This window comes from Suricata suricatta, chromosome 4 (assembly GCF_006229205.1).
Source record: "Suricata suricatta isolate VVHF042 chromosome 4, meerkat_22Aug2017_6uvM2_HiC, whole genome shotgun sequence".
NCBI lineage: Eukaryota > Metazoa > Chordata > Mammalia > Carnivora > Herpestidae > Suricata > Suricata suricatta.
In genome coordinates, this window is record NC_043703.1 from 49,183,332 (window position 1) to 49,211,042 (window position 27,711).

Here is a 27,711-nt window from a genome sequence, read left to right on the forward strand (position 1 = left end):
AAAAAAAATAAAAATAAATAAAATTTTTAAATTAAAATAAATAAATAAATAAATAAATAAAAATAACAAATATTTTGTCTTTTTTCTTTTGTTTTTCTGTTTTCTGTTGTGTTTACTTCCGTTATTGTCATTTTATTATTTCCTTCTTTATGCAAACTTTTGGTTCACTTTGTTATTCTTTTTTTTAGTTCTTGAGGTATAAAGTCAGGATTTTGATCTGAGACCTTTCTTTTCTTTTAAGTAGTTATTTATCACTATAAATTTCCCTCTCAGTATTGCTTTTGCTACATCTCATAAGTTTTAGTATATTGTTTTCATCTTCATTTGTCTCATTATATTTTCTATTTCTCTCATGATTTCTTTTTGGCTCATTAGTTTTTCAAGAGCATGTTTTTTAATTTTCACACACTGGTGAATTTTTCAGTTTTTCTTTTGCTAGAGTTTCTAATTTCATTGCATTGAAGTTGAAAAAGACCTGATATGATTTCAGTCTTCTTAAATGTAAAACTTGCTTTGTGGCAAACATGTGATCTCTCCTGGGGAATGTCCCATGTTTATTTGAGAAGAATGTATGTTCTGCATATGTCTAAGTCCAATTGGTCCACAGTGTTGGCTCAAGTCCTGTTTTCTTACTGATCTTCCGTCTAGCTGATACATCCATAGTTGAAAATTAGGTGTTAAGATCTCCTACTATCATTATATGCCTGTCTATTTATCCCTTTGATTCTATCAATGTTCATTTCACATATATGGAGGTTCTCTTATTAGATGCATATTCATTTATAATTGTTCTATCTTCTTAGAGAATTGATAATGTTTTAGAAAATTTTCTTTTTCTCCCATAACATTTTTTTTTAATTTAAAGTCTATCTTGTCTGATATAAGTAAGTCAGGCCACCCTCCTGTTTTTGGTTACTATTTGCATGGAATATATTTTACCATTCTTTGATTTTCAGCTTATACATGTCCCTGCATCTAAAGTGAGACTCTTGAAGATATTATTTAGTTTGATTTTGTCTTTTATCTATTCAGTCACTGTGTGTCTCTTGATTGGGAAATTTGATCCATTTACACTTAAAGTAATTACCCACAGAGAAAGACTTACTATTGCCATTTTGTAAATTGTTTTAAACTAATAATTTTAATCACATATATAAACTCTTTTACACTGTCCCCATTTTTATTGACATCAAAAATAATTGTTTAATAATGTGTATCCATTAACATAGTTTTATGGTTATTATTTTGTGCTTTTAATTTTTAATTCTATGCTTCAATTAAACAGGATTTATGTACAACCATTACAGTATCATAGGATGCCACATTTGCATTTGTCTAAAATGTATACATTTTCCTTTATCAAAGATCTTTATATTATCATGTTTCATGTTGCTTTCTAGTTGCATTTTATTTCAATGTGAAGGACACCCTTTAGCAATTCTTTAAGGCAGTTCTAGTCATAATAAACTTCTGTCACTTATGTTTATATGGGAAGGTCCTTATTTCTCCTTCATATTTGAAGGAGATATAGATATAGTATTCTTGGTTAGCAGGTATAGGGCTACCCATTTTGTCATCCTGCTTATGTCACTCCTGTCTTCAGTGACTTTTATCATACTGTTTTAAATATTCTCAAATTATTTTATAATTTTTACTATTTCTGCTATTCATTGTTTCAGCTGAGTTTTATCTGGTATGTATTTCTTTCTCATGTACTTATAAGTCTGTATTGTGAGCTCACCATCCCTGATATTGTGCAACTTGAGTTGAGGCAGCATGTATGCAGATAAATTTTTCATGTTTCAACTAGTCCCCAAAGTGGTTTACTAGCTGAAGGTCAATCTTAATGATAACACCCTGAATAGTAGACTCCTGGATCATGCAAGTAATATAAATATATGAAATACATTCCCATAGTTACAAATTCTCAGGGAAAACTTCCAGCTTTGTATATTTACTCAGACCTGAGACAGACCTGACAAACCTCTTTGTCATCACCCTGAGTTAGTCATCAGATTTTTCTTCTTTTTTTATTTCTCCCAAGTTCTAATCTTAAAAAGAAAAACATGTAATTTTATACCAGTGTCTGCTAAAAGATTGCTTCTTAATCAGAGCAAAGGTATTTCTTATGCCATAATTTTCCCTCTACTACTTCAGAAGTTATATATTCTATTTCACATTTACTAATATATAAACTTAATCAATATCATTACCCTCCTCCAGTGTAAGGTACTTAGAAAACTTTAACATCAGTCATTCCTCTCCCAACTTATGGATTTTAATTGTCTCCTTTTTATTAAGTTTTTTAAATTTTAATTCCCATATAGTTAACATACAGTGTTATATTAGTTTCAGGTGTACAATATAGTGATTCAATAATTCTATGCATTACTCAGTGCTCATCATAAGTGTACTCTTTTTTTTAATGTTTATTTATTTTTAAGAGAGAGGGAGAGACAGAGCATGAGCAGGAGAAGGGCAGAGAGAGAAGGAGAAATAGAATCTGAAGCAGGTTCCAGGCTCTGAGCTGTCAGCATAGAGCCGGTTGTGGGGCTTGAGCTCACGAACCACAAGATCATGACCTGAGCTGAAGTAGGCCGCTTAACCGACTGAGCTGTCCATTTGCCCTCATAATCCTTTTCACCTATTTCATCCATCCCCCCACTCACTTCCCCTCTGGTAACCCTCTGTTTATTCTCTATAGTTAAGAATCCATTTTTTGGTTTGTGTCCCTTTTTTATTCCTTTGTTCATTTATTTTTTCTTTTAATTCCAGTGTAGTTAATATATAGTGTTATAATGGTTTAGGAATATTATTGTCTTATAGTTTTTACATATGCTTCCTAAAATTTCACAAATTTTATCATTTTTGCTCCTTATAATCAATGCTTGTTCAGCCATATATTTGCTACTTTCTTCGCTCATAATTTTTGCTTGCATGTGCAATCATTTTAACTTTGTGGAAACCACATGCATTAGAATTCCCATTAATGTGAGTCTATTAGTGATAAAGTTTTTAGATTTGTCTGAATCTTTTTTTGTATCACCATTTTGAAAGATATTTTCACTATGTACACAATTGTAGATGGGCAGTTATTTTAGCTTAACATATTAGAAGCATCTTCTGTCTTCTGGTTTTCATTAATATTGAGAACTCACTTTTCAAGCAAAATTTCACTCCTTTGGAGATGATCTGTTTTATTTTTCTGCTATAAATATCTTCCACGTTTTTTGGAACTTTTCAAATTCACTGAAATAAATGTAGACATCAGTTTCAGATCCTATCTTGAATCTAAGGATATAAATCCTTCATAATTTCTAAGCAATATTCAACCATTTCTCTTACCTTATATTTAACTTTTTTTTAGCTCATTTCTCTATGCCTGTATTCAGATTAACTTTTTTCACTGACTATATTCAGCTGTGGCTAAATTGCTGATAAAACTACCCATTAACTCTTGAATTTAATACATTATATTTTTATTTCTCAAGTTCTATATGGTTGTTCTTCAAATATTTTTAGCCATTTTAATAGTCACCATAGTGTTATGTTCAATCTATTTAAAAATTTATTTGATCATTGCTATGGTTTGAATGTTTATGTCCCCCCAAAATTCATATGTGAAATCCCAAACATCAAAGACAATGGTAATACAAGATGGGGCCTTTGTGAAGTGATTAAGTCATAAGGGTAAAGACTTCACAATGGCATTAGTGCTCTATAAAGAGACTCCACAGAGCTCCCTAGTCCTTCCTACCATGTGACAACACAGCCAAAAGGCACTGTCCTTCACTAGACACCAAAACTGCCAGTGCCTTGGTTTTGGACTTCCAGCCTCCAGACTGTGAAAAATAAATTTCTGAAGTTTATAAGCTATGCAGTCTATTTCATTATGGCAGCTTGAAGGCTAAGAGAATCATATTATATATGTAATATTCTGAAAAAAATACTGTCTGGTGCTATTATTTCTACTGAATGCAATCTATGATGACTTGGTCCTTTGAATGTTGTGCAATCTTTCAGTGACACCTCATATTTCTTAAAATTTTATCTGTGAAAATTATGAGTCCTAGTATGAAATGTTAATTCCTCCAGAGAGGACCTTTTTTAATCTGCCAGATATCTGTCTTGACTTTATCAGACCTACCATATGACATGAATTTGAGTTGCATATCCAACAGTGGTCCAGATTTTAGATACAAAATTTTAAAGGGAATTTTTCGCATCTCTGCTAAGCACCAAGATTCAAGATAGGTACCTTTCCTTCAGCAGAGTCCCATAAGGAGTCAGTTTATTGGTTATCAGTTGTACCCTACTAGAATACTTTTGTAGGGTGTTCTATGTCATTTTTCATCACATGAGACAAATAACCTCAAGATCTAACCCAACTGCACTGCTCTTTTTACTCCAAAGGATCTGCCTTTATTTAACTTTTGGCCTCTTTTTATATTCTTGTTAGCCCATTAGTATATTTTAATATATGCAGGAAGAGTAGAATTCAATTTACAAAATCAACTAGGCTACCAAAGGAAAAAAATAGAAGGTTTTTTTTCCTCTTTTTAGTATACATTTTTACTGAGCAGGAAGCCCCTCAAAGGATCCAGCTATCAGCATGGTGACCTGAGTTCCAGCTCTCAAGCCTGTGGGCTTCACATTTTCTCCCTTGGTTCTACATGGGGAGCACACATACTACCTAAACCAATGACCTTCCACCATTCTCATGCTCCTTTGAATAAGACACCTGCAGGGTTTTAGTTTTATTCTCTGGATAATTTTAATCACTTTATTTAAAGATCAACCTGCATTTAAATACTTACAGTATTTTATAAGTATTTTACAGCATTTCTAGACTTTTATAGCAGATGTATAATCATGTTGAATGTTTCACCACATTGTCCCTTACATTTTGGCACACCTGAAAGTCAATAGATTTAAAAAATAGAACTACATCTGCAAATTTTAAAATAGCCCTTTATGTGCCTTAATTAAGCTGACTTTTATCAGGACATTTTGTTCTGTATAAAACTTATATTCTCTTGAAAATTGAATATGGAATCTTACACATTTCTCCTGTGGTAATTTTTATGGGACTTCTTGTTCAATTTGCAATCATATTGTCATGTTTAGAAGAAATATTTTGTTTTATCTGTCACAAATGTTTCAATTCCACCCAAGTACAACACTGCAGTACAATTCTGGCATTAATTACCCTGTGGCAAACTCCACAGATTTAAGGGTTCCGTTCTCCACAAGAGTCCCCTTCATTTAGATGCCAGCCTCCAGTCTCTGAAGCATCCCATACTTGTCCCTGATCAGTTACAAATTTAGGGTTCCCCAGGATCCCCTCAGCTTTAAATTCACGAGACTCCCTCCCAGAATTCAAGAGAATGCTGCACTTATGATTATAGTTCTATTACAAAATTTACAGTTCCAGAACAACCAAATAAGGAAGAGTCACAAAGGGAAAGGTCTGCGAGACCCTGCAAGTTGAGCTTCCCAGCCTTTTCTCAGAGGAGTCCGGTACATCACCTTCCCTGTACATCATTGGGGTCACCCATCTAGAAGCTCCATGGAACCTCTGTATGGTTTCATTAAGTAAGCATGATTGATTAAATCACTGGTCATAAGATGGAACTCAATTTCTAGTCCCTGTCCCCTATCTGGAGATTCTGACCCTGTAATCATGTGGTTTGCCTTTCTGGTGAAGGGTCCCAGTTCCTGAAGCTATAGAAGCCTAGGATGAGTCATTTCATTAGCATAGAAAAGACACTCATCACTTAAGACATTCCATGGGTTTTTCAGGCTCTCTGTGAGGAACCAAGGACAAAGACCAGATATATTTTTTTATTATACCACAATGATACCAAAAACATCATAAAATATGTTAACCTATGAAGTACTTCAGAAAAATGAATACATAACAGAGGTAACGAATATGTCATTTATCCCTGATATATCTTATATCTTATATATCTGGTGTATACTTCTAAATAGTCTAGGTACAGATTTAGAATCTCAATATCGTTTACAGTGCTCAGACATTAGAAAGAGGTCTCCTATACTTATCATTCCACTGTTATGTCCAACGTGCAAAGTATTAGCATGCCATTTTTATAGGTAAATTAGGATTTAATGACTTGCTCAAACTCACAGAACTATGCAGCAAATCTAGGGGAAAACTGACTCCAAATTAAGTGATCTCTAGCTAACAACTTAGATTCCACCTTAATGCCTGTGATTTTATTGGATGAAATAGAATGCATCTTTTATTTATTATTTTGTATCTGTGCTCCCCCATCACCATCAACAGAAATGAAATCATCTTTGCCTTACAGTTTTTACAGAGTCCTTTTAGCCCACAGCCAATTAATACAGTTGGGCCTTTGACCTGAGAGGAGGATGTTAATTTGGTTAACAAGCACTTGGTGATTTGTTTATTGTAAGTTAGAGTTGGCTAAAGAAGCTAACTATAAAGCAGTGGTGATATTCCTTTCTTTTAGGGAGGCCTCTGCTGAACTTGATTTAATGCAAGCACAGTACTACATAATGAATATTGCATTTTCCATTTCTATAGTGAACTAAAATAACCTATTGTGAGTGTTAGAATGTAATAATCCATACATTATTATGTTTTATTGATGGGCTTTTACATTCTAGAATCCATTCAGCCATATCCAACCCCAAATACCTTTAACTGAATTTAATTCTGTGCATGAAAGTTATTATATACATCATCACACTTTTTACCTAACTACACAACATTTAATTTTATGACCATAATGGAACTGTAGACATTAGATCTATTTCCATATATTAGATCAGAAAAAAATAAAATTCTCTTTTTAATATGATTAAGGGTGAATTGTTACACTATGGCACTTAATTGAAACTAATAGTTAAAATGATTCCTTCTTCCAAATTCTTTTAAAAAAATAGAGGTGATGGATCAATTAAAATCAGGAGGTTATAATTCATCAAAACACGTTTAGGCCAGCAGATATTCTATGAGGGCAAACAAAAAAATGTCACTCTTTTATATTTTTAGTTAGTAATCAATTTTTATGTCTAGTATTTAAATAAGCATCTGATTTTTCTTCCAATATATGCAAAGGGTATTTTGACAAAGAGAAGCATGGCAAAGTAAGACATATTGTAATAATTAACTGAATTATTCCTGGCATGCCGTGAACAATTACAGGATTAATAACCACCCAACCAAACGGTGTTATGTTGGAATAAATTGACCGACAAGGTTTCTCAGCTAGGAAATGAAGCTCAGATAGATCATCAATAAAACCGACTGTGACAAGCATACTTGTGAGAACTCCAGTATTTTAAATTTACAAAATATGGCCATGGTAACTGTGCTTAATGATTGGAAGAACGTATTTAAAAATTCATTTAGAAAATTTTGCCCTTTTTAATTGCCTGCTGAAAGACATAATGTTTGATGGTCACTAATGTACCATACAATCTACATTTAATTAAATACCTGTAAGCTCCGAAAGCCACTGAGAAAGTCTTTCCTAGATAAAGAAGAAAGCATGGAAAGGAAAAGAACAATAGTTTGTTTGGAATATGTGTTGTGCCATATGCATCCATACTGAGAACAATATTGGATAAAAAACAGATAATTTTGAGAATGAATGATGTCATATGCCATACTATAATAAGTAAACACATTTGTGATTTTATAATGTGCCTTATCAATACAGCTATTGAAATTCTTTTAAGTGTATTTATTTATTTTGAAAGATACAGCAATAGTTGGGGAGGGGCAGAGAGAGGGAGAGAGAGAATCTCAAGCAGGCTCTGCACTGCCAGCACAAAGCCTGATGCAGGGCTCAAACACATGAAGCCATGAGACCATGACATGAGCCAAAACCAAGAGTCGGACACTTAACCAAATGAACTACCCAGGGCCGCTGAAAGGTCTGACTTGAAATAACTAAAAGATCAGGTAGACTACCAATATTTACATTTTTGTTGTATACAGTTTTTGTAGATAACTGTTAACTTTAAGTCAGAAGAAAAGGACAAAAGAACAATGTTAAGGGAGAGGAAGGAATAGAAAAAGGAAAGCTTGGGGATATTGAAAACATCATGTATGTGAATGTCGTAAAATATTTTCAGACTGGGTTCATGAGAATATGATAACTAGAATCATATTCTGCTGCAAACAGGGGGAGTTAATTTATAAACTAATTTGAACTATCCCTAGATCTTTACTTTTCAGTCATCTTTTAAATAAATGGCCTGGCCAAACCATCAATTTGCTATATAATTGTAGCAAAACAGAGCCTATTTTTATTTATTTTATTTTTTATTTTATTTTTTTAAATGTTTTATTTATTTTTGATACAGAGAGATACAGAGCATGAGAGGGGAAGGGTCAGAGAGAGAGAAGGAGACACAGAACCAGAAGCAGGCTCCAGGCTCTGAGCTAGCTGTCAGCACAGAGCCTGACGCGGGGCTCGAACCCACGAATGTGAGATCTGACCTGAGCCGAAGTCAGAGGCTTAACCGACTGAGCCACCCAGGCGCCCCAACAGAGCCTATTTTTAAATGACTCTCCTCATGTATAATATAAAGGTAATTAATTGTCCCAAGAAAGACTACGGTCTTTTTAAGTGACCAAAAAATTGATACTATTGAAAACTCAAAAACATATTTCACCTTGGTCCGAAGTAGATAGCAACCATAACAATAGTACCAACTCCGGAAGCTTGTCTCTGTGGCCTCCTCCCTTGAGCCTTACTTTAAACATCATGATTTCCCCAAAGTGGGGCACTTGGATGGCTCAGTCGGTTAAGTGTCCGACTTTGGCTCAGGTCATGATCTCATGGTTCGGGCTCTGTGCTGACAGCTAACTCAGAGCCTGGAGCCTGTCTTTGGTTTCTGTGTCTCCCTCTCTCTCTGACCCTCCCCTGCTCACGCTGTGTCTCTCAATAAATAAATAAATAAATAAATAAATAAATAAATAAATAAATAAATAAAACATTAGATTTCCCCAAAGTGACAGTTTCTCCTTTCATCTGGGTGTGACCCCACTTCTACCCCAATCTGAGCTAAATGTGTTTCTCTTAATGACATAGACATCTACTAGGGTAATTTCAAAATATTATCACAATGACTAATGCTGTGGCCCATCCAACCAGATGGTGAGTTCTCACTGTAGGCAGGTTCCCCAGGAATCAGATTCTGGAATACAGACATGCATGCAGGAGGTTTCCCTGAGAGGACTTTTTATTCTCAAGATCAAAACTTGTGGGGAGTAACGGAAGCAGCCTTGGCCAGAGGGAAAATTGAACTGTGAATTCACATAATTACAAAGAAAGCCTCAGCCAATCTTATGGAGAGCTCTAAAGTTGGAACGGCCCTTCAGAATTGTCCTAAATTAGGGCAAAAGAAAGAATTCCATATTGACCAGTCACTAAATGGGTTTTCTTTCTGGGAAGGGAACATGACTCTGGGTGAGGGGGCAGTCTTTGGTTATACAGCCAAGGTCCAAAGAGAGACTTAGCTAAGAGCTGTTAGCCACTAACATTCCAAGCAGCTGGGGTGATGGTTTATGGGCACAGAACCATGGAATCCACTCCAGCTCCTTAAAGACAAAAACTTTTTCTCATTCATTTTTATGTGCCCTGGACTAGCAAGAGACTCTGAATTATAGGAGGCATTCAAAAATAAATGTTTATTGAATGAATGCATAGTATGATTTTTAGTCAAATTCATCTTTCTGAAAGCAATCTGTGCTGCAGATACCTTATGTTCAATCTGAAAATAAGGACCAAAGAAAATACAAAGTGCAGAATAAATAGCTTTTAATCTAACTGCAGTCCCTTGGCTTCTTAGAAGACTCGTAATGATCCTCGGGCTTTAATCTCCCCAGCAGAATGAAAAGTTAAAAACACAGCAGCCAGGACTAAAATACAGAAGAAAAGTCTTTGTATTAAAAAGACATTAGTATGGTTTTTCATTTGAAGAAAATGTAAGGCTGCGGCATTTCTAGTGTCAGCTGGTTCCTAGCATTCTGCTTTTATTTACATTTGGTGAAACAAAGCAATCGGGGCCAATGCAGAGGCCCATGGTTGCATTAGAATCTTGCACGTAGTCAAAGAAGGTAGGACAAATGTGAAACAATATGCAGGTTTCATGCTTTAATTTTACCTGAGAGATAGAGAAAGCCAGGTGAAATGACACAAAATGACACAAACTTGCTGCAGGCTTACTGATATGCCGCAGAGACACGCAATAAACAAGACCGTAGGCAGTGAGGTGGCTGGAGGGCTGTGAAGAGGGCAAAGAGCAGCTCTTCGGTCGGGTAGGACCGAGCTGTTAACAGAGACACCACCAAATAAGTTAAAAAATTACTGAAGATGATGCGTGGTGGTAGAGAGGAAACTCCAAGTCATCGGGCACTGAGGGCATGGAGTCTGGGGAAGTGAGTCCTTTAAGAGACGAGAGTGCACTGATTTAAAAGTCCACAGGGAAGATTTGTAAGTCAGCTCTTAAGACGCGGAAGAGAAAAAGGGAAAATGTCCCTTCTCCCACATCTACACTCACCAGATGAGGGAGTTAGGGCACCGTGCACCTTACCTCATGGAGGGTATTAAACAGGAGGGCACGTGAACAGTCAGGGAACATCCAAAACCCTAGAAGTTTTAATGCTTTGATTTACCCAAGAATCACATAGGAGTACCGGCGATTTTGCTCTAATAGTTGTTTTGAAGTGTGATTTTGTCCCAACAGTATTGTTATACAGTTAGGTAACCATCTGAGCATAATGCCGATATCACTTTTGTTCAGGTGAGACTTCATCCAGAGAAACACGTGTGAATATGGAAAACTGCACCCACTGCACCGAGTTACATGGGAATACACAGAATGCACACAAGGACACACTTGTAACATCTACTGGCTACCTTACTACACTGCAGGGGTTACGAACCAAATTCAGGCACAACATATTAGAACTCCTACTCCGCTTCAGATGACCATTACTTACCAATAACACAAGCTGCAACCCTCCCAACGCCCACTTCAGAAGCAAACCTCAGGTCTTTTGCAGGACAAAGGGACATTTCTAATGCAGGGTTTGTGGATTTCTTAGCCATTTAACACATGTCGAACTGCACTACTGTGTTCACTAGCTTCTTATACTTTTTTAGTGTATCACCAATCAAGTTTTTGAGTGCTGCTTTTTTCATAACCCCCATGGTCTTTATATTATTTTGTATACTGTGGTGATTTCTAGGAACAGCTATGTCACATCAAGGCAGAAGTGACTGTATTTGTTTAAACATGCTGATTCTCATCATTTCCTGCAAGATTTTAATTCAATAGGTTTGGGCTGGGACTAGTGTAGTGGAAAGTTTCTCTCTCTCTCTCTCTCTCTCTCTCTCTCTGTGTGTGTGTGTGTGTGTGTGTGTGTATCAGTTCCCAAGTGTTCTTCCAGTTTTGGATGACTAATCAATTATTCAAACTTGAGGGAAATTAAAAATAATACTTAGCCAATGGAGTATTTCCTTGAGCTAGGAATTTGGAATGACCCAAGGATTAACCCAGAGAAACACAAGAGTAACTAATAAGTTATTCTCAGAGACAGTAGAAGCTACGGCATCCAAGAATAGAGTGGAGGAGTGACTAAGGTCCAATAGCCGTGGTGCCAGAGGTGGAACCAGACCATACCCACCCACCGCGCGGCTGAGCTCCCCCAACCTCATTAGCTCTCGCCTACCTCCAAGCCTTGGTTTCTGCTCTCTGTGTCAATGTTGTGAGCTACCCAATAGCCCACAGACAAATTTTTCTACTTAGAAAAGCCATCCCTGTAAAAATGAACCCCGACACTGATTCATCCTCAGATCTAACATAACAAACACCCTCATGATTCTGACAAAGGTGTTCTGTGGAGTTTGGTTTGAGAATTATCATTAAGTGGTTCACAGAACTTTTATTTTGTAGTCGTTCAACATTGTACTGCTTAAATTGACCAGCCATTTAAAATTTTTCCTTGTTCTGAGCTCTGTGCTACTGATCATCGGAACTTTTTTAAAGAAATGTTATCTTTGCCACATCCAGGCGGAGGTGATTTTTCTTGAGACACCCATGCATTCTGGAGGTGGGAGGTGGGAAGCAGACAATACTTTCTTCCCCTACATCCCTCAACTCAGATTATTTTCTCTGCACCAGAATACTGAAGTCACCATTCTTCTAAACCATCACATTTTGTACTTAAAGGGGCCCTGTACCTACAAAACCACAAAAAAGAATAAAATCTTCTGGAAATCTTTTTAAATTCATCAACATTAGTCATATCCCCTGGAAAACATACATGTGGGGGGAAGGGACAGAAATACAATTTTATTTAAGAGTGAATCACAAATTTCATACATTTTGCCCTGTCACTCTTTTCTCAAAATATTTCCACTTTTTAAAATCCAGCTGCTTTGGTAGGTGGAAACCTCTGTTCAATGAAGCTGGGTGTGTTGTATGAGTCATTTCAGTTCAAGATCCTGATTTCATGACCTGTAAAAAAAATATCTAGTGTTTATCTTATGTATCTCCAATAACTCAGCAATTAGCCCAGTTAACTACTGGACAACTGCTAGACCTCATACATGGAAGAGGTATGTTAAGAGCAAAACTGTGTATTACTTTGTTAGTCACATAATAATAACTAACAAGTGTTAGTTTCATAACTAACAAGCCGTGTGAGTCTGCCTCAGTTTCCTCACCTGTAAATGGAGGGGTGCGATCAACAGCTTCCCTGGTCTATTCCAGCTCTAACATTCTATCCTTCATATAAACACTAACAGTCGCCTAGGGTATGTATCTTTATCTCTTATTCAAAATGATTAATAAAGCTATTAATTGTTCGCATGGTAAGCCATCGTCTCCTAATTACTTTTTAAAAACACAGATCTCTACCTTCCATTTCCAAGTTGACTTCAATTGGAATTCAAAGATTTTTATTGTAATCCTGTGCATTATAATCATTAATTTTACCAACACTAAATATTCAAAGATAATCTCTTCTCAAAGAGTAGGGTCCAAAGCATATTTAGAATAATGGTGAGAAATCGAATCACTAAGCCATTACAGTGAGGCCTCAATTATCTGGCAATGGTAGTAAAATTGGTCATTTTATATAACTGAATTTTTAAGTTAATAGGATCAGCACCTCGATGGTAAACCCTTAACTGCAGTGTCCTATACTTAATTAATAGCTACCTTTAGGAAAAACATATTAATTCACTCTTTTATGAAAAGTCAGGAAAAACTTGGAAATAAGTTAAAAATATGGGAAACATCTTTTCCTTTTTAAAAAGAAATTATACATTTATTTTTAATAGACTATTTTTAGAGCTGGGGTAGGTTCACAGCACAACTGAGAGGAGCCCCCTGATACCACACATGTATAGCCTCTCCCGCTATCAAAGACCATCCTCAAAGTAGTACATTTATTATAGTTGATGGACCTATACTGCATACCATAATCACCCAAAGTCCATAGTTTACATTAGATCTCATTTTTGGTGTTGTACAGTCTATGAGTTTGGACAAATGTGTAATGACATATACCCACCATTACCATATAGAATATTTTCACTGTCCTGGAAATCCTCTGTGCTTCAACTATTCACCCTTCTCTCCTCCCTAATCTAGGCAACCACCAAAATGTTTATTATATCCACAGTTTTGCCTTTTCCAGAATATTATATAGTTGGGATCATACAGTATGTAGCATTTTCAGACAAACAGAAACCCCACACCACTACCTGGGCCTTCACTCCAATTCTGTTACCTTCTTCACTATCCAAGTGTTTGGTAATGCCGCCCATCTGCCCTAGTCCATGGGTTGTAGTCTTAGGCTTAAGAAAATCACATCTTTTCAATATCATTTAGGAGTGAGAGCCACTTAAATACTATCTAGGGGGATATACTGACATCAAATCACTATTTCCTATTGATTAAAGCCCTCGTAATATGTTATGTACGTTATGTACATTAAAGTGTAGACTCTATCCAGAAAAAAAATAAATGTTTGCCTTATGCAATGGAGAACTCCAAAGATTATGGTTTATTACACTATAATATATTCACCTGTTTTGTATCTAAGCCAGAAATATTCCTGACTTTCTTGATTAAATTGCACAAATGCACACACTCACCTCCTGCCTTTCAAATGCTTTTTGAACCGGTTTTAGTATCTTACTGGTTTTCTTATTAATTAATGAACTGACTAAAATTTCTGACATGTGTTTATTTTATATTTATAAGAGAGTCATCGTGTTGCCTTTTTGAAAAGTGGATTGTCAATTCGTGCACTGTGAATGTCTTTAATATATGACATGCCTCAGTCATTGTGCTATGAGCCATATGGAACCAACAAATAAAGTTCAATCCCAGCCCTAGAAGACCTCCCAATCTAATTAAACAGCTAGCTCAAGAGAGAGCAAAGAGAGAAATGCTCTAGCAGAGGGTTGATCAAAATGCCAGCAAGCTCTGATGGAATCATATCCTGACTGGATTAAAAAAAAAAAAGATTTCGAAAAGCTGGGGGTTAATTTCTTAGCTTAGCACAAAATGTAAAAGTCACCCATAAACAAAATTACCCTGAAGGACACTAAATATTGAATATTCAATATTCACATAATACTCATAAAGTCTAGCATACATTTTGTGTACATAATCCTGCATGGTACGAGGGATGTATAAATGTCTAGTGTAAATAGTAAGGTAGGGTAAGTAACCTCAGAGAAAAACTATATTCAGAAATCGAATCACTTAAATGTTTAGTTGCTAGGACAATTCTAGTAACGTTAAGGCCTTTTCTGTTCTTTGTTGTCATTTTTTTTCCTATAGACTGTCTCTTTAACTCTTTTTAACCTATAGACAGTTCTTTTAACTGTACATTAGGCATTGTTTCTCTGAGTAATTCTGCAAATAAAAGCCGTCACAAACAATTTCATGGCCAGCTGAACAACATATTTCACTTCCTCATTAATTGTCAGGAATATATTTAAATTACTCACAAAGTTTTTCCATTTGTTCTGACCAGCAGACATTTACTACTTCAGACTTAATTGCATCCATTGCCTGGATCATCTACTCACCTTACCAAACAGAAGGGGGAGACTATAGGTTTCTTACTCTATTGTTTGTAATGTGTTTTGTGCCTGGGTGGGGAACTGGGAGACAGAGTCGGTTAGCTTTTCTCTAATTACCGTTACAGAGAAGCAACCAAAATGTATATAAATAAAGGGAATGATAGTATAAGTAGTAACAAGTGGATTCAAACTATAGGGCAAATATGAGTAACTAGGAAAATCTTGATTGGGTGTAACCATCTTTCCCCACCAGCATTATTGAGATATAATTGATATTAACATTGCACACGTTTAAAGCATATAGCATGTTCTCTTGATACACTTATACACCATGAAGTGATTACCATAGTAGGATTAAAATTGCCTCACAGAATTACCATTTGTTTTTGTGTGTGTGTGTGTGTGTGTGTGTGTGTGTATGTGTGTGGTAAGAATATGTAAACTAAGAATGAACCTACAACTATATGGTCAATTAATCTTTGACAAGCAGAAAAGAATATCCAGTGGGAAAAAAAGACTGTCTTTTCAACAAATGGTGCTGGGAAAACTGGACAGCAACAGGTAAAAGAATGAAACTGGACCACTTTCTTACACCATACACAAAAATAAATTCAAAGTAAATTAAAGACCTAAATATGAGACCTGAAACTATAAAAACCCTAGGGGAGAACTCAGGCGGTAACCTCTTTGACATTGGCCATAGCAACTTCTTTCTACCTTTTCCTGAGGTAAGGCAAACAAAAGCAAAGATACACTACTGGGACTTCGTTAAAAGACAAAGCTTCTGCACAGTGAAGAAAATAGTCAACAAAACTAAAAGGCAACCTGTGGAAAGAGGATGATATTTACAAATGACATAGATGATAAAGGATTAGTATCCAAAACATATAAAGAAATTATAAAACAGCACTCAAAAACTGAATAATCCAATTAAAAATGGGGAGAAGACATGAGTAGACATTTTTCCAAAGGAGACATCCAGCTGGCCAATAGACACTTATGAAAAGATGCTCAACATTGCTGATCATCAGGGAAATACAAATCAAAACTACAATATGATATCACCTCACATCAGTCACAATGGCTAAAATCAATAACATAAGACACAACGGGCTGGTTGGGATGTGGAAACAGGGGAGGCCTCTGGTACTAGTGGTGGGACTGTAAACTGGTGCCAACCACTGTGGAAAACAGTATAGAGGATCCTCAAAAAGTTGAAATAGAACCACCCTATGACCCAGCAATTGCACTACTAGGTATTTATCCAAAGAATGCAAAAATACTAATTCAAAGGGATATTTGCACCAATGTTTATAGGAGCATTATCTACAAGAGCCAAATTAGGGAAACAGTCCAAGTGTCTATAGACTGCTGAATGGAAAAAGAAGAGAGGACACACACACACACACACACACACACACACACACACACACAATGATAGGATATTATTAAGCCATCAAAAAGAATGAAATCTTGTCATTTGCAATGATATGGATGAAGCTAGAGAATGTTATCTTAAGCAAAATAAGTCAGTCAGAGAAAGATAAATACCATATGATTTCACTCATATGTGGAATTTAAGAAACAAAACAAACAAGCAAAGGAAAAAAAGAGAGAGGCAAACTAAGAAACAGAAGAAAGAGACTTAACTATAGAGGACAAACTGGTGGTTACCAGAGGGGAGGTGAGTGGGGTGATGCATTTATTGTGATGGGGATTAAGGACTGCACTTGTTTTGATGAGCACTGAGTGTTGTATGGAAGTGTTGAATCACTAAATTGTACACCGGAAATTAATATTACATTGTATGCTAAATAACTGGAATGTAAATAAAAACTGTAAAAAAGAAAAAAAGAGGAAGATTTAAGATATGCTCTTTTAGCAACTTTCAAGTATATAATACAGTATAGTTAACCAGAGTCTAATGTTGTACATTAGATCTCCAGACCTTATACATCAACTTATTCATCTTATACTGAAAGTTTATAGTCTTTGACCACATCTCCTTATTTCCTCACCACTGAGGTCCTAGAAGCTGTAATTCTACTCTCTGTTTCTATGAGTTCTGGATTTTTAGATTTGACATATAAGTTATAACACAAATTTTTCTGTTTTTCTCAATCTGACTTATTTCATTTAGCAGAATACCTTCCAGGTTCATCCCTGTTGTCATAAAAAGGTAATATTTCCTTTTTTTCTTGTGACTGAATAATATTTCATTGTATATATATATGTCTTCTTATCCATTCATCCATAGATGGACATGTAGATTGTTTCCATATTTTGGTTATTGTGAATAATGCTATAATAAACACAGGAGTGCAGTTATCTCTTGGAGATCCTGGTTTCATTTCCTTTGGATATGTATCCAGATTTCTGGATCATATGGTAGTTCTATTTGTAATCTTTAGAGGAACCTTCACACTGCCTTCCAAAATGGCTATACCAATTCACATTTTATTAACAGTGCACAAAAATTCCTTTTTCTCTATATTCTTGCCAATACTTCTTATCACTTGTTTTCTTGATGATAAACACCCCAATAGCCGTGAGGTGATTTCTTATTGTTTTGCTTTGCATTTCCTTCACAATTAGTGATGCTAATCATAAGGTTATTTGTATATTTTATTTGGAAAAATGTCTGTTCAGTTTTAGTTGTTTGAGGGTTTTACTTGTTTATTTATTTGTTTTGCTACTGAGTTATATGAATTCCTTATATATTTTGAATACTAACCACTTAGTATATAAATGGTTTGCAAATATTTTCTCCCATTCTGTAGGTTTTCTTTCCATTTTGTTGATAATGTCTTTTGCTTTGCATACACTTTTTAGTTTGATGTAGTTCCACTTATTGGCCTTTGCTTTTGTTACTTGTTGTTTTGTTATAAATTGTATATTTTGGTTAAAAGATTAATCTATTAATAATGTCAATAAATGAAAGAGAAGTGATACTATTAGTCAACAAAAGTATAAAATTATAATAAATCTAGAAAATTATTTTACAAAGACACTTTTTAGATATATAACTCAGAATTATGTAATGTATCATAAGAGAGATTCATTATTTAAAAACATTAAAAAGTAATAATAAATGTCTCTAATTTGGATTTCAGTTAGTGGAGGTAAAACCTATCCAAACACAATACATTATGAGGGTAACAGTACCTATAGTTTAAAACAACTCTTATGTAATTATCTATAATAAACAATTATAAATATAAGAGGTAAATGTAAGAGCTTAAACTATTAACAGTTTAAAAGAAAACAAAGAAAATATGTGTGGCCATGAGATAGAAAAGATTTCTGTCAAATGGCTTAAAAAGCACAATACACTAGAGAGAGAAGGGAAGAGAAGAGAAGAGAAGAGAAGAGAAGAGAAGAGAAGAGAAGAGAAGAGAAGACAAGAGAAGAGAAGAGAAGAGAAGACAAGACAAGAGAAGGGAAGGGAAGGGAAGGGAAGGGAAGGGAAGGGAGAGGGAGAGGGAAAAAAAGAGGAGAGGAGAAGAGGGGAGAGGAGAGGAAGGGAGAAAAAATGATAAATTAGACTTCATCAAAATTAAAACATTTTGCTTTTTGAAGGACACTATTAAGAAAATGGAAGACAAAACACAGACAAAGAAATTATTTGCAAACATGCATCTACTAAAGGAATTGTATCTTGAATATATAAAGAATGCTTATAACTCATTGATAAAACTAATAAAAACAGGGCAAAAGATTAAACACTTTAACAAAGTGGCAATTAGTGCATGATAAAAGGCTTAAAACCATAAGTCCTTACTTAAAACAAATATATTGTACATTTTAAATGGGGGAAGTTAATGATACATATACATCGTAACTCAATAATGCTGTTTAAGAAAATACACTAGATTGTCTTTTTCTTTTTAGCTTTACTTTTTTCTTTTATAGTTTATTGTCAAGTTGATTTCCATATAACATCCAGTGCTCATCCCAACAAGTGCCTTCCTCCATGCCCATCATCCCCCTTTCCCTTTCCCCAAACCCCATCAGGCCTCAGTGTGTTCTCAGTATTCATGAGTCTCTCATGGTTTGCATCCCTCCTTTCCCCAACTATATTTCCCCCTTCCTCTCCCCCATGGTCCTCTATTAACTTTCTCCTGTTCCACTTATAAGTGAAAGCATATGGCATCTATCCTTCTCGGCCTGACTTATTTCACTTAGCATGACGCCCTCAAGTTCCATCCACATTGCTACAAATGGCCAGATTTCATTCTTTCTCATTGCCATGTAATACTCCATTGTATAGATAAACTACATCTTCTTGACCCATTCATCAGTTGATGGACATTTAGGCTCTTTCCATGATTTGGCTATTGTTGAAAGTGCCACTATGAACATTGGGGTACATGTGCTCCTATGCATCAGCACTAATGTATCCCTTGGGTAAATTCCTAGCAGTGCTATTGCTGAGTCATAGGGGAGTTCTATTGTTGATATTTTTGAGGAACCTCCACAATGTTTTCCAGAGAGTCTGCACCAGATTCCATTCCCACTAACAGTGTAGGAGGCTGCCCATTTCTCCACATCCTCACCAGCATCTATAGTCTCCTGATTTGTTCATTTTAGCCACTCTGACATGAAGTGGTAACTCAGTGTGGTTTTGATTTGTATTTCCCTGATGATGAGTGATGCTGAGCATCATTTCATGTGTCTGTTGGCCATCTGGATTTCCTCTTTGGAGATGTGTCTGTTCATGTCTTCTGCCCATTTCTTCAGTGAATTATTTGGTTTTCAAGTGTGGAGTTTGGTGAGTTCCTTGTAGATTTTGGATACTAGCCTTTTATCTGATATGTCCACAACTATCTTTTCTCATTACATCAGTTGCCTATTAGTTTTCTTGATTGCTTCCTTTGCCATGCAGAAGCTTTTTATCTACATGAGGTCCCAATAGTTCATTTTTGTTCTTGATTCCCATACCTTTGAGGATGTGTCAAGTAAGAAATCACTTGTATTTGGGTGCTCCTAAATTCAGTGCGTAGACATTTATAGTTGTTAGCTCTTTCTGACAGATCCTTTAATTATTATATAATGACCTTCTTTCTTGTGAGTGCCTAACAGCAGACAGTTATGTGCTATTTACCATGGAAACTTTCAGTATCTGGAAATAAATGCATACTGAACCAAACTGAACAGAAAACGAGGAGCAAAGATGCCACTGTCTGAGGGGTAGTTTGCAGTACTGCCCCAGTGGGTTGTGAAAGTAACTACCCACACATCTCTAGACACTTCCTTCACTCATAGTGGTTAAATGAAGGGACTACCATAGGCTCATCCAAGGAAGTCTGGATGGTTTTTCTCTCTCACTTGTGCCAGCTACATTGAGAAGGTCATTCTTTCTACTTTCTCTAATCTGCAATCATTCTTCAGGTTGCCTAAAGAATCCTCTGTAATAACAATCTTCTATCAAGAAATGACACAGTACTAGGCCCTTTACATATACTGTTTCATGCATTTTTTAGTATAATGCCATTATTCATCCTACAAATAATGAAACTGAGTTTTAAAATGTTTAAGTAGATCCAGGATATATAGCCATGCATTCCTGACAAAAAAATCCATCAAATTTTCTGCCTTATCACAATGTTATCGCCCATAATTTTCATAGAACATGTTTGGCTAGTTTAGTTTTTCTGAAGTTAAACCTTCTGGTTTATAGTCTATAGTATAAAAATGTGACATGAATAAATTATTCAAAAATACACACTTTCTGTAGTACATATTACCTACAGTGCAACTGTCATAGCCTATGGTCTCTTGTTAATGGCCAATATGATAAATATCAATGTAATGAAAGAAAAACTACTGTCTATTTTTTTTAAGTTTGTTCTAAAACATTCAAATCCAAAGCTCAATTTGGAGTACAAATACTTTGTTTTTCTCTGGACTAAGTTTAAATGCAAGAAGAGATCCCTTTTTCTTTGCTTTGCCCCTTCTTTTACACTGGATACATACCATTTAAAATGCACTTGCATCATATGTCCTGTCAATACCCTTACTTTTGAAGCAATATTTTTATATTTCTTCTAGCCTTGCAATATGATTTCTAGTTTCTTTGTATGCTGTTGATTATTTTCCAATACACTTATCAGTTGTCAAGTATTTGCTTCCTGACTTGTATTTGGTTTGTGGATAAAGGAGATATGTATTGGCAACCCTTTGGAACATGCTTGGTTCTCTGTTGCAAAGCAAATTTTTAGTCCTTGGATATTTCTTTACAGTTAGTGAAGTATAACTTTCTGACTTGAGGGAAAAAGGTTTAAGAAGGCTTATCCAAAAGACACACAAGATTTCTCAAACATCAAAGAACTCTTAAAAGCAATGTGTTGATGAGTAAAATGCAATGAATCATAAAGTTTGCTTGAATCTTATTTGAAATGCATGTAGATTTTAAAAGGGCAAAGTGACTGAAAGAATGTATTCTTGATAGCTTCACATGAAAATACATTACAAATATGTAGCACATTTAAATCATTCAAATTCTCAAATAAGTTCTTATTATCAAATTACGAATATTCATTTGTTGCTTCAGGTATTGTGAAACTTACTCAGAAGCTAGACAAATTAGCTATTGAGTTAATAAGCACAACCTTTGAACTCACAGGCTTTTACAATTATTTTACAGAAATTATTAAAGAAATTGACTTGAGGAAATCAAACCAGTCATTTAACATCACCACTCTGTAATTCCTAAAGAACTTTCCAGGCTTCCTTTGTGTAGTACCTGCTCTAGATAATCTTGCTTTTAAGGACTTCTTGCACAGTAATTGTTTTATTGTTCGTTTGGACCAGGTTATCTCCCCTGCATTTGTTGAGAGGTATTTTTCTTTCAAGCGCTATCCTGGAATAACCAAGCCCAGTTTCTAGCTCTGTTGTCCACATTCATGTATTTTTATACTGATAACAATGGCTTCAGATTTTCAGTGAGGCAGAAATTGTCCATTTTTTCAGTTCTTCTTTCCCAACCAGAATAGAGCTGCTGTTGAAAGCTCATTGGCAAGGCTGAGAAGTAGACTTGCTTATATTCTTTAAATTTACATTTTCAGTGTTCCATGATCCTGTGCTTTTATGCTGACAATATAAATGGAGTCAATAAATTCTCCTGTATAGCCTTGCTATATAATAATGATTTTCTCCATTCTAAAAAATTTATTTTTCTTGTGTCAGGCATTTCCATCTTTTATATTCCTTATTAATATCTCATTATTTTAAAAATATGTATGGATTGTACCTATGTGGATTTCTCTCTTGTAATCATGTTCTTTGATGTCTTTATTATTTTTTAAATTAAGAAGTGGAAATGACTACTGCCCTATGCCTTTTTGTTCTTGAATGCCCCGGCTCTTCAATTCCATCTGGTATCTACAAATGAAAGACTTTCTGCTGGTTTCTTCTTTAACTCCACAAACCAAAGAATTTCAAAAGGCTTCAATTGTTTCATATTCTATTATTTCTTTTTATCCCTTACATTTTCTACTATTTACCTTATGTTGTGTGCTTGACTATTGTCTGAAATTATCTATTACAAATAATACAAAGCTATTTCCTGCAGTGAAGTTTAATCTTAAACAAAGTAAAATCAGTATGCTAACAAAACAATATGCTTTTAGAACAACTTAAAACTCTTCTGAACAAAATTTCTAGGGAGTTGCTTTAAGAAAAAAATGGTTTGAAAGTTGAACATAAATGTTAGACACATGGTTTTAAGGTAAAAATCATTTATGATAAATTCTTTACAGAATGATTATTACTACTCTTTGAATGTTGGTTCAAATTTAATTTATTCTTAATATTTGCTAGAGCTTGAATTGACATTTTTATAAATATGCTTATTGTGATAATTTTGAGATTATCTATAAATGTTCTCTTTGTATTCAATTTTGTCAAGCACAAGCAAAGATTGTGTTAACTAACTGGGCTTATAAAGTATTACTTACACCCTTTTGTTTCTGATCATTGCTGATCATTAGAGGTGCTTAAATTAGTTACACAATTAGTAATTTTCTATTTATATTTCCCATAGTTGACATTAAGTGAAGAAGCTTTAATTTAGTTGAATTTACAGTTTCAGAAAGGATATTTTTTGGTCCAGATAAAATAAAAGAAACGATAAGTGAGAAAGAGATACAGACTTTTAGAAAAGTAAGCAGCATCGGGGCACTGGGGTTGCTCAGTCAGTTGAGCATCTGACTTCAGATCAGGTCATGATCTCACAGTTTGTGGGTTCAAGCCCTGCATCAGGCTCTGTGCTGACAGCCCAGAGCCTGAAGTCTGATTCGAATTCTGTGTCTCCTCCTCTCTCTGCCCCTCCCCTTTACACGCCCTTCTCTCTCTGTCTCTCAATAATAAAGAAATATTCAAAAAAATTAAAAAAAGAAAAGTAAGCAGCAAAAAATATATTTGAATTATAGAAAAGTTATCATTATAATAAAAACTACATGATCATAAGTTAAAAGGGAAATTAAAAGTCATGAAATTCAATTGCTTCATTTAACCAGTGATGAAGATTATGCTCTGAGAAGTTTTAACAACTGTCCATGATCACACATCTAGCTACTGGTGAAACTAGGCCCAAACTCAGGTCTCCACACCCCCAATGCTATTGCTGTGGTTTTCCTATTTCCACTGTGTGTTCTAGAAATTATAGCTGTATGATGAGAAATCTAACGAAACAGAGTGTGCCCTTCTACCTATTCTTACATTATAAGTTCTTTTGTTAATGACCTTCAGCTAAGTCTCAAAGTAACAATGAATGGAAAGCTTTTCAAGCATAAAAAGGCTTTCATACATATCATGTTACCTTGATATAATGGTGATTTGGAGTGTATATATGTTTACTGTGCTCACCAGGACATTATAAATCCTTGGAAACATCTCCAGTATGTTCAAAAGTTAACTTCTCAATGACTCTGGACTACATTTGGCACTGAGACTGGCTTTAAACCGGAGTTCTACATGGAGTCTAACAAAATCAGCCAATTCCATGATTCTAGTGTGAAGTAAGGTACCTAGATTACTCAGGTAGGTTGACCTAATACCACTGTCATCTATGTAAGTCATCTGACACCTCTGAACCCTGACTTTTGAATAGATATTATTTAACAGCAACAAAAAATAATGCCTCAAAACCATGAGTCTGAAACAGGGGACTCCATGGTATCTTTCAGTTCTAGAATTCTTGGATCATCTCCCACATTGTAGTATCATACAGGCTACAAATAAAGTAGTATATATCAGGAGTGTAATAAATGTGTCTGGCACAGCCCAAAGACTTTTGCATTGCTTTCTAACCTGCAAAAACCTGAAACGTAACTCTCAGTCAACCTTCAAAATAAAGGTAGAGTTGTTGGAAGTTTTCATTGCACAGATACAGAAAATTGCATGTTATTATGTACTTCTCAGTGTATTTCCCCATACTGTGCAAAATCGTATGACCTGTGCTTAGATCAAGAACTAACCAGAAGTTCACCTTGTGTCCCTTCCAGTCACAAACACCTCCACTCTCAAATCAGAATTACGGTCCTGAATCTTAACAACATAAATTAGTTTTGCATTCTCTTATTCCTGGCTTCTTTTGTTTGACATTATGTTTTTGGGAGATTCATCCATGCTTCTGCATATTATATGTAACTCATTCATTCTTATTATCTTATTCCACTGTGTCATTATGTCACAATTTATTTATCCTTGCTACTGCTACTGGATTTTTGATAATTTCCAATCTTAGGCTATTAATGACTGCCATTGTGAACATTCTATTATTTGTCTTTTGGCAAACATATGTGTACATTTCAATCAGGAATATCCTTTGGCATTAAAATGCTTGATCGCCAGAATATGTAAGTTTGGCTTTAGTGCATACTGATAAATAATATTCCAAAGTGATTTTACCTATTTACACTTCCACATTCTGATCAATACTGGTTGTTTTATCCTTTTTTTGCCATTCTGATAAGGATGTATTTTTTAATTTTTGCATCACATTGTGAAATTTTGATTTCCCTGACTAAGAAAACTAAGCACCTTTTCAGGGTTACTTGATTACTTTCTTTTGTAAACACTTTCAGTTCTTTTGCCAACATTTGTACTGATCATTTGTATTTTCTTATTGATTTATAGAAATCTTATACATATTTTACAAAGGAGGCCTCTTTCAGGTGGATGTATTGCAGATACCTTTCCCCACTCATATCTTGTCTTCTATTCTCTTTTTTTCTAAATGTTTATTTATTTATTTTGAGAGAGAGAGACAGAGAGAGGACACAAATGGGGGAGGAGCAGAGAGAGAGGGAGGGAAAGAATCCCAGGCAGACCCCGTGCTGCCAGCACAGAGCCCAGTGGGGGGCCCAATCTCATGAACCGTGAGACCATGACCACTACTGAGATTGTCAGATGCTTAACCGACTGAGCTACACAGGCTTCCCTGTCTTCTCACTCACTTAATAGCGTCCTCTGATGAACAGAAGGATCTTATTTCTAATATTCTAGTTTACCAATTTATTTCTTTTCTGTTAGTTATTTTTGCACTGTTTATGAAATCTTATCTACTCCAAGATAATGAAGATATTCTCACTAAATTTTATACTAAAATATTTGTTTTGCCTTTTGTACTTAGATCTGCAGTCCATTTAATGTGTGCATATTTGCCGTGATCATACAGTGGTTAGTACTCTGCGTTGTGTGTGGAATGTGTGCATATCTATGTATATGTGCAGGTATCTGTGTGCATGTGTCTCTGGGTGTGTGTTATGATGTGTGTTATGAAGTAGGAACCAAAGTACAATCTTTTTCTTTATGAACATTTAGTTAACTCAGCACCTTTTGTTGAAAAGCACCATTTTCTCTACATTTCATAAAGCATTTTACATATACTCACTTTAGGCTTAAATAGTCCAAAGCAGATTTTACTAAAGCATTTTCAAGGGAGGTGATTCAATAGTTGATTAAATGTTATAGTGGTAATATCCTGAGGAGAAAATATTTGACAAGATTGGTAAAGCGGGGAGGGGCAAGATGGTGGAGAAGTAGGGAGCTCTGTAATTTTCTCCCGCCTGCATCTATCAAACCAAGAAGGACTGAAGCCACAATACTCTGATCTGCAAGAGTAGGAGGAAAATACACAGAGTCCACAAAGAAGATAGCCTATAGGTGCCTGACTGAGTGCGAACTGGGGAAATAAAAACGGGCTGGGGCCGGAGGAGGGGAGGGAGCTCCCACCCAGGACAGCCACGAGAGCGAGCAGAGCCATGGAGAAATGAGGGGAAGAGAAAGAGACACTGAAAACACTCATTGAGCTGTCTCTAAAGAAGAGAAAAATCTCGTCCTGAAATGGAGAGGGATCCTATCATTCCATCTTTAACCGAAGGGCGGGGGAGACAGATCCGTCCCCTTTAGCTGGCACATTTTCCTTGGGCTCGGCACACTAATTCCAGGTGGATCCAGGAGAAACTGCTCCCTGACTCCCCCCTACTCGATCCTCAGATAGAAAGCCCCCTGCCTGTGGGAGTACATCTCATCTCCAGTGATATCATTAAAGAATGTGGACTAGGATTTGGAAACAAGGCAGGGCTTGGAAAATACAACTTGACCTGCCCACAGCACAGGGAGATATAACCCAGAAGAGTGGCTTGCAACACTTCATTCAAAAAGGGATTAGGGTGCCACCATTCTTCTCCCCATAACCACCAAAGCAGGTTTCAGGAAGAAGCCAGCGGGATCTGCAGTGGAGGCAAGACTAAACTACCATGCCCATCTGCGCTGGAGAGCTGCCTTTTTTTTTCCTTTTTCTTTTTTTCCTTCTCCTTGCCCCCACTCCCAAGCCCAGCAAAGACCAACTGTGATGCATTGCCGTGATTAGATCAATTATTGCTAATCAGATATATTTTCCCTTATCTCATTCTTATCTCTCCCCTCTGCAGGTTTTCAGCTTTTAGACTGTCCTTTGTCTTTTTTTGTTTTTGTCCCTCCCCCCTGCAACCCCACTTTGGTTTGTTTCTTTTCTTTTCTTTTCCTTTTTTGCATTCCCCTTTTGGTTTGCTTGTTTGTTTGTATTGTCTGTGTGTTTGCCTGCTTTTGTTACCTGTGTATTTGTCTGTCTGTTTTCCTTTGAAGGACTACCTAAAGAAACAAGCAGAAGTACACATGGTGGAGAATCCCAAATATCATTGAGTAAGGAAATAAAATAACCAAAGGCAAACAAGAGAAACCAAGAGACACCATTAAAGAACACTTCCTGAACAGACGGGCCCTGGACAGTCAATAAGCCTCCATTAATATAGCAATACTAACAAATACAGAGTGCATAATGAGCTTGTAATACTGACAAGAGACAAAAAGCGAGCCAAAATGATGAAATGGAAAAACTCTCCTCTAAAGAAATTCCAGGAAGAAGTCACAGCCACAGAACTGCTCAAAACAAATATAGGCAATATAATGGAGCAAGAATTTAGAATCATGGTCATAAAATTAATTTCTGGGCTTGAAAAAAGCATGAAACTCATCAGAGAAGCTATTGATAGAAAGACTAGGGACCTTCAAAATAGCTGTGACAAGTTAAAAAAATGCTATAAATGAGGTG